Here is a 9,740-nt window from a genome sequence, read left to right as displayed (position 1 = left end):
TTTGTACCGAGCCGTGTTGGCTGTTTCCTTTGATTTCAGGCTTTTTGCTAAACTACAGGCAATTAGTTAACCCGGCGGTAAATCCCTAATTATTGTGAAAATGGATGACATCCTTTAATTGTTTTCACAAACCAAAAACAAATGTTTTTAATCTGTGATATGTATCCTAACTCCCTATTGCTTTTTGAAAAGCACTCATTATCTAAATGATATGAATAAATAGACATGAATGAGTAATGCAAGAGAAGAGGCGTATAGCCGAATAGATTATTTCATTACTTCAACGTCATCATTGTTGCTCTGAGCTTCTGCAAATGTTAACATTGTATTGAACTAAGCCTAAAATACAGAAATGGAAAGAAACACTGCAAAAAACAAAGAAAAACAAAACCAGGTCTCATCACAATAATTTCAAAATCAAGTGAAATAAGGTCCCCGTCATTGTTATCAGGCATAATAGGAGCAAAACGTGCCCCGTAATTGTGTCCAAACCGAGTTATGAGATTTACAGATCCACAATCGTATGCGTCATCCTGCCCTTTATGAAAATGTATTGCCAACTCAGAAGTGTCCTAATCAAATATTGGGTCTCTGTCACTGTTTATGCAAGGCCTGATGCAGAAGGTACTTTTCGCGGCCTCAGATGTCAAGTCCCTCATTTGACTTCGGTTATCTCCGTTTACACGAAGGTCATCATTTCCCGTGTTACATCGCCACAGCACAAAGAAATCCAATCCCGCCGACTGCATGGCCATTGTTATGATACGTGACAATGTGTGGACAATTATTCATCCATGGTAATGGACCAAATGAAGGTAGGTACAGCTTTCACTGTGCTTTATGTGTGAAATACTCCTTCTTAGGGTTGGCACTTCAGATTTAGTCAACTTCGCAGGGGAAAATGATCATTTAATAGAATTTGAAATCGACTGCAGAAGGTAAGAAAGATGTATTGTGTCCTGAATATTATAGCTCCAGTTTAAGATCACAGTCTAAATGCAAAAGTCATCAAAGTATTGCAATACACCGTGCACTTTGTGCTACAATCCTGTTGTATCTCACACAAGAGTCCAAACAACAGGTCTGTAACCTGCAGCTCTGGAGCCACATGTGGCTGTTCAGCCCCCCTTGCAGAAGCTCCTTGATGTTTTCAGGAAATCTTTTGTAAATAAGCATTTTGCTCACATCTTTATCTTATTGGCATTCCACACAGATCTTCATGAAGAGTCTAATTTAGGCTACAAAGGAAAAGAAAAAAACTAATTAAAAGTAAAAAAGCCAGAACAGCTGGAATGAAAACAAAAAGGTTAGATAGTTAAAAAAAACAAAAAACTGTACTAGCAACTGTAACTATTTTAGTTTACCATTTTTACTGTTGACTGTGTTTTTTTTTTAAATTTAGTATAATTGTTATTTGAGTAGTTTTAAAGACGAAAAATGTCTTTTTAAAATGGCGAAAAATTTGAAGAAATCTATCCAAATTGTACTTTGACACTTTATGAATGCAACCCAAATTTTGTTTATCAATTGTTTTCCTAAAGTGTTTGTTCTTCATTTCAGATGTTTCATGTTTCGCGGCTCCAGACAAAGTTTATTTGGTGGCAAATTGCGAAAACCTTTATGACCAAAAAAGCCGTTGAGGACCCCTGGTCCAAACTCTTCAGTGGTTATGAGGGGGTGGGGCAGGAGAGGGTGCCAAAGAGCAGCAATAAAATAGGGGGGGGGGGGGGTATGGATGCATATAAACTGCAACATACGTATTCGTGTGAAATTTTTATTTTTAATAGAACCTGGAAACACAGTTGCACACCGATTTTTATTCGCCCCCCCGTCCCAACTGTATCACCACCAAGAGATGTAGGACTTTGCATCAGAGAATTCATTTTCTGGGTTTATGGGGTGAATATAAGTCCATTAAACACAGGGCAAAACGATTACTGCTGCCGGAGAGCAAACTGATGTACTGTATGTTTAGTGTTGGCGTAAAGAAGCGCCGTCTGTCGATGCCAGTTTGCCCGTGAGCTTCAAGAACAGGTTCGTTGAGCTGGTCGGGTTCAAAACGGACTTATTCCTTATTGAACTGGCAGCACTAATGCGGCGCTATTATGAAATTATAATCAAAGCTGCTGACTCTATTGACGAGCCACCCAGAGAGCCAGGAATGATATGCTGGGAATCTTTCACTTGGACTGTATTGATTAAAGTTACTTTTATATGCAACTTTTCAAAGTAATCCAGCTGCTTAATTTCAGTTACTTGCACAAGTTCGGTCTTGGAAGTATCTAGTCTAGTGATTTAACCCGGTCATAAAGAAAATGCTGCTTGTTCAAGGGAGTATAGCAAATACGTATATCTCCATTTATAGTTATTTATTTGATGCTGGGGCTGAATTGTTTCTGAGTGCCTGTTAAATACAAGAAGTCTGAGTGGATTAGCATATAAATGAACAATGCTCCATTTCAGGTATCAGAGTGGAGAACAGTAATAATGCACCTGAGTAAAGGCAGCACAGTTTTCATCATCTCTCCAGTAGCCTACGTGTATGTAGATGTAGGCTCTCTGGCTGTATTTGGAGTAGCAAGTATTATTCACATGTCGATCTTTTAATCATAATCAATCTATTCAACATTTTATTCTGTATATTTGCAAAATAAGACTTAATTTCAAGTCCTCTTCTCATATTTAGGTTGGTTGAATTTAGTGGCCGAGTATTACTTAAATTATAATCATTCAATGAGTCTTTGGAAGTTCTCAGTAAATTCAATGCGACTGATTTAAAGCAAAGACTCAAAGATATGTTGCTTTTCGACATTGCACCACAAGGGGCACACTGTATGGTGGCGCCGTCTACACATTGCATCTCCAGCAGGTGGCAATATAAACCCACTTTCACGCTGCAGCCATGTTCTAAAAGCAGGACAAAGACTGTTTTTCTCCAAGCGGCACACATTGTCCATTCATCATTTCATCCACTGTAACCACTTCATACAGCTTAAAGTCACTGGAGGTGATCCCAGCTAACTGAGGCAGGATACACCCTGGAAAAGTGTCGAGTCCTTCACAGGACAAGTGCACATTACACATAATTTAGGAGACACCAACAAAGGGAGAACATGCAAATTCTACCCAGAAAACAATCACGCTGGGTTATTTTTCTCCCCAGTGAGGCTCTTGCCTTGGTATTCAACCAATCTTGTCGACAATGTTGAATTATTCAGATCAGTGTGGCAAATAAAAGTTAAATCATGATCATGAACACAAGGATAATTGTTCAAGGACATCAGTCACAGACACAGTTTAAAAGATTCATTAAGAGCTCTCTCTATTCATCAGTTCCAGCTCCATTCTTAAAAGCACCGACTGGAGTTATAAAATCAAATCAGAGACAAATTAGAAGGAGAAACTACTAAATATTGAGGTTTTTCTTTTCATCAAAGGGCATATAGAAGATGTTTGAGTCATGGACCTCTCCTGGGCTCCCGGATGAAACAGACCGGTGTTAAAGTAAATGAGCTTAAGCAAAATGAGCCAATTACCGAGCGTCTTTTGACATTTGTCACCATTCTACACAGCAAACATTGTCCTCCACAAATCTTCACATAAGCTATGCCCAAATGGTGTCATTAGCTCCCTTATTTATTTACCATCCATCCGTTTATCGACTGGGGACTGTGATGAGAGTGTTTAAACAACCTCATGCATTATGCAACGGAGTGGGAGGTGACGTGGGTGGCGAGGTGCAAAAACTTAAAATAAAATCGCCTCTCTGATTTCTTCGCAGCCTTGTAAGTAAGCCTGCGCTCTTGTAATTGCTGCTCCTCCACTTGATTGGCGTGCTGGCTGGTGTTTGTTAAGCCACACGTCCTAATTGCCCCCAGCGGACCCGTGCAGGAGTCATGGATAATTAAACAAATTTCTTCCGCAGGATGCACTGGGAGCCGATTCTGTGGAGGTGCGCCAATCTGCTAGAATAAACAACACGGACAAATGAAAGTATGTATTTAATAGCAGCTGTGCTTCTTATTTTTGAAACCCGAAAGGCTGAAACGCACATTCGAACCACCACCTCTGCAGCACCAAGCTCTTCTTTTGCAGATTCAGCTTTTTTTTTTTTCTTTTTCTCAGCACTTCTTCAGTGCGTCTTCAGAGCCGGTTGCAGCAAAGCCACTACTGCGTTTGTCCTGTTATGGAGCAGATCAGTGGTTCTCCCAATCTGGGGTACGGGACCCTGAGTCTTTGGATCATTACCCATTTCTCCTAAACTTCTTAAACCAATAGCAATATAATTTAACAATTTAACAGTTCTCCATTTGATTTTAGACAACCTTTTGTTTGATTTTGTTCTCGACTCCTCACAACAAGACGGCCAGGGTTTAATTCAAAGCCAGGCCCTGGAGTTTGCATGTTCCCCCAGTGTCTGTTTTCTCCAGCTCCTCCAGCTTCCTTCCACAATCCAGAACTGTGCATGACTATAAGGCCTTGCTTTTATAATTTCAAGTGAAAAAGCAAAACTCTTGCTGCGTTTTGAGAGTCGGTTTACAGAACAACAGTGCTCGGAGCCACTGAAAGCAGAACTTTCTGAAAACGGCTCCCAAGGTGAAACTTTTTGACAATGCTCTGACTCTGTCTCTATGGAAATTGGGGGGGGGGGGGTTAAACCTTTAGGAAACATTGCTACTGCGCACATTTTAATATGAGATGTATATTTTATACTGCAGAGCTGAGGGGCTCTGAGTGACTCACACCTCCACAGAAGGTTTTTATGTTTCCCACCTCTGGATTAGTGGGAGCAATGAAACCAGAAACTCGACTACGCTCAGGATTTACATTACAACAAGACAATCTATTCATTAGCATCTCACCATTTTTTTCAGTGTTCCCTACCACAGCTTTTAATTGGAACAAACATGTTGTGTGGGCCCGCCTGCGTGTGTGTGTGTGTCTGTGCGTGTGTGTGTCTGGCTTTGCCTCATCCTGCCAGATATCTCAGCTCCGCGGCTCCCCGCTGCTCTTGTCACTTCTCATCGCTCGGTGTGCAGATGACTGCTAAACTGCCGTCTCGAGATTCCAGGAGACGGAGCGTCTGAGCATGCTCGGTGCGGGGGCTCCGAAAGGCCTCACATGTCATGAGAGTGTAGGAGGCGGTGCAGCGCTCCTGCAGGGGTCAGCTGTGTGTCTGTCTCCACCCGGCAGCAGCAGCAGCAGCAGCAGCAGCAGCAGCAGCAGCAGCTTTCATTCTAACAGCAGTGAACAGATAACCCTGAGGAAAGGGAAAATTCTGAGGCTGCGCTCATCAGAAAAATGCAGATAATTGAACGAAGGAGGAGAGACAGGCATGTTAAATTAGATAAAATGACTCATGTATGCATACATATACATAGGTGTGGGTATACTCAGGTATAGAATAATTATTTTGTGTAAATTTTCAAACGATATAAATGTAATTATAGCTTATCAACAAGGTGTTTATATGTTGACATGCATATAGGTGCATCTGTGTGGATGTTTTTGACATGTCTGAAATGAATTTAAAAAAAAGAAATTATGTGACACTAAATAATAATTTTGAGATACAATGTCATAATAAGATGACATAAGCATGCGCTCTAGTACAGTTACCTTCATAATTGTGGATTACTATCTCATAATTATGACTTTTCTTGGGATTTGTTTTTTTTTTTCCCCACTCAAGTGAAAGTTTTCTTCCGTTTTTAAGTAGTGGAAATGGGCTTCCATCTCTTCGTTCTTGCACACATATTGAGCATAGTGTTTTTAATCACGGTTTATTATTATCTCTCCATCACCATGGACACAATGAACTGACAAGGGTTTGTTTTTTTTCTCCGCCTCTCCACCTGTTTAAGCATTTTATTTTAGTCACACTGACCTTAAAAAGCGGTAATATTCTGCTGCCAGCATTTTTTTCATCAATCTGCCAACTTCATTATTTTTATCTTGGTAGCAGGAATGTTCTGTCTCACTCAAATGCCAGCAGGAAACGGGTTCACAACAAAATGTGGTGGTGATGCATCTGGTCCGATCTCACTTTTAATGACTTTGCTATAGTGCAACTTTCAATATAATCCAATATGATAAGCACAGACTTCAGGTCATGCTTCGACATGAAGACCCCGAGAGTGCCACGGAGAGGAGAGCCCACAAGTGATTGAGAAATTAAAGCCAGTGAATTACCAGAGTTGCGTAAGTGCTGACATTGCCATGGCTGCTAATGGTCTCTGTGGGGCAGACATGATTACAGTCAATCTGTGGACAAGGGAGCAAAGGAGAGTGTCAGCAAATTACTTTGTGGGCTCACAGAGAGCTTTGCACCAGTGGTGGAAAAGTACATTTAATCATGTGTGTGTGTGGGTTGGGGGGGGGGCACAGATTTAAGATATCGCCACTGTATTTTCATTACACTTGGAAGATATTGCATTGAAATAACCCTTCGTGAAATTTTGTGAGACACGCAAACTGTTGACAACAGCCGCGGGACACTTAAAAAATACTTTGTTTACTCAACTTAGGTTGCACACAACAAATAACCAGTCAATCTAGATCCTGTTGACACAGCAATGATTCACTGGACATTGTTTTTGCATTTCAGAAAAGTGCACCAATTGAGGATCCATTATTTGCGCAGAGCAATCGGCGGATCACGCCCATCATCCAAACCAATCCATTTTTTCCCCCACAGGAAAAAAATTGAATTTGGAAATGTTTAACAGATGGCAGTTTCTAAGTTGCACAAATATTTAGTTATGATGAAATAATTCAAATATGGTAAACCCTTCTCCTTCGGTCACATACTCGGCCTCATGAAATCATAGATTGCCATAAACAGTTGGGAACAGGACACAATAATGGAAATCCCTCAGTAGATGAACAAAGTGTGCAATGATCTCACGTATAGTTCTTGCCAGGTCTTTCGTAACACTCCGCCATCTGCCTCTAAGCCCTTAAGGTCTATCAAAATAAAGCAAACAGCCAGATTATAATAAGTAACAGTTATAATAAGTCATGTCTTTGAACAAATCTGTTAGAGTCCTAGTCGGAAAGCTCCTGCAACCTGCCATTCTGGAGCCACAAGTGGCCCTTCAGCCCCCGTTGGAGTGAAAAAATGTATGAAATTGCAAGAAATGGCTGAAATGACAAAACATCATGCTGTTTATTAGAATCAAAATAACTAGAGAATGGTTAGAACAGCTAAAACCAACTGAAACCACAAATTTAAAAAAATAAAATATTATGAAAAAGGAGTCAAAATGGCAAGACAACAGGTAAAGTGACCAAAAACAGTCTACAAAAGCTAAAACAGCTAAAAGTGTCTAGCAAAAAAATAAAAAAGCTGTCTGGGGCTGATGACTTCCCAAAAAAACTAAACAAACTTGAGTCCGAAGTTGGCAAACTGCTTTTTAACTGCTAGTATCCAGTGATCTTGTTCTTGCGAGGTTTCTTGTGAAGAGCCATGGTCAAGCATTGTTTATTATCAAAGTCTCTAAAATAACTTTGGAAATAGTCACCAGTCCACGGTTGCACAAATGAATTACAAATGGAGTCGGTTCAATTCTGTGATCAAGCCAAGTCGCCTTTGTGCCAAAGCCACAAAGGGTCATGTTCAAAAACGAACCCCTGACGCACTCCTGAAGACCCAAGGAAATCACGGCCCGTTTAACATAATGTTTAGCAGTCATGAAGTCCATGGCAGGACACCAGAAGATGTGGCTTAAAGCTGGAACTGCATACCAACACAAAAACATCATCCATCACAATATATTTATTGTTACTGCAATAACAATATAAATATTTCATCCCAGGTGTCCACAGGGCAGAAAAGAAAGAATACTTGCTGGAAGAAACAAAGTGCAAAGACACTAACACCATCTTGGTTTGTATTTAGAACAAACAATACCATTATCACATGCTCACCCATTACCGTGCAGCCCTCGACCCAGTAGTGAAGTATGGCGGCGCGAGCGCCAAGGGGTTTTTTGGGCCATTTCGTTATTCCAAGGCTTGGACAGCTTGATATCATAGAGGGGGAAATTAATTCTCAAGTGTCTCAGACTGCACATCATCAGTAAATCAACTATGGGATGGCTTCAAAAATGTAAAAATTGAGTTTTTGGAGCAGCACAGAACTGAGAGGCTGTGGATTTGAGAGCCATTCAAATCAATGGAATTCTGAGGAAGAACGTTGCTGATCAGATCTGAACAACAGAAAAGCTTGGTTTAAATTATTACTACCAATGAAGGGCCAAACGGTTATCATATCCAAGGATTCATGCACTTTTTCCTTTAGTACCAGGCACATTTTAATACATGAAACAAATGTTATCACTTCAAGTATGTTTGCATGTTTGGGACATGCATAGCTTGTCATAAAAGGAAAGATGGTCTATAAAAACGGTTTACAACTGTGATGTTGACACATGACGCAGTTGGCATTACTATATCTCTATCGACTTCATCGTCGTCGTACCGGAGTTTAAGAAATCCATGTTGCTCGGTGTCTCAAGTAATAGATTGATACTGATATCATGCAAAGTGTACAAAGAGAAATGGAAATCTTGTTCTGTGGGCTGGGATTGTAAAAACACCTACTTTCACAGTTTGCTTTAACACTTTGTGCTTTAATTATAATTGCTAATATCCCGCGCATACTTATTCTCTTGCCGACGGTGTGGCCATGCTGCTATTTTCATCGAGCCACTCTTGGAGTAAAGTGCTCCTCTCCGGGGATCCAAACAGGATTGTGCGAACAACCACCACAAGTCACGAAAGCCAAGGTCTCCCAGTCAACCTTCTCCCCCTCTCTCTCTCTCTCTCTCTCAGTCTTTTACACACAGCATTTAGGATTGGCGTACTGTATAGATCTCCTAAAAAAGAAAAAGCCGTGCCCATGACTCCAAGAAGATAAATAGAGTCTGTAAGCATTAAAAATGGACAAGAAAGGGGGAGAAAAATAGACCGAGGAAGTACTGCGTCATGCTCTCCCTCAGCGTTTCCCCCAGTTCAGTGGAGTGAGAAACAAAAAGCCGTCTCGGTCCACGAGCAAATTGCAGGCTTACATAACCTGTTATAGATTCATTTTTGGAGGTAGAGTACACCGTTGTTTTCTTGAGCGATCGCTCGCTTGAATGTGAATTTGACTGAGTGGAGCTCAGTTTCAGCGACGGCTCTGTATTCTCTCGTCTGGTTGGCGTCCCAGCCACAGAGTGGCGGAAAAACGTGTATGAACAATTGAAAACTTTCAGTATGTCTTCGCAGATGAAAGCAGTAGTTACTAGTCAAGTTTCTTTTATGACAAAACCTCTGTCCTGTTATACCCATTTGAAACAATTTCTTATTTTGGGGCTCTTCTGGCTTTTAATTAGACTTTTGTATTTACAGTAAAACCATTAAAAGATGTTTTATCGATCTGAATTTGTTTTTGTTTTTAGAGTAAGCCAGGTTTAAGTCTTTTTTTCTGATTTGAAGTGATACAATCTGGAGTTAAACAAGTCTAACTTTGGAGTTCATAACAGGCATTTTGCCGATAATCTTGAGGTGCAAACTTTATATAATATTTTTTTAAAGTACTGCCCCATATAGTCACCAACTTGATCCCTTTGTTTTACTGAATCCTGCAACTGTGCGTTGGCTCTAGTGGGGAAAAAAAAAAGGTAGAATGAAGAGCATCAGCCTGACTGAGTAAGGAGGAAGAAACGCACGACAGGGGTGGGAGGGAGCGTCGAGTA

This window comes from Lipophrys pholis (genome assembly GCF_963383615.2).
Source record: "Lipophrys pholis genome assembly, chromosome: 16".
NCBI classification, from domain to species: domain Eukaryota; kingdom Metazoa; phylum Chordata; class Actinopteri; order Blenniiformes; family Blenniidae; genus Lipophrys; species Lipophrys pholis.
Note: the sequence above shows the minus strand (reverse complement) of the source record.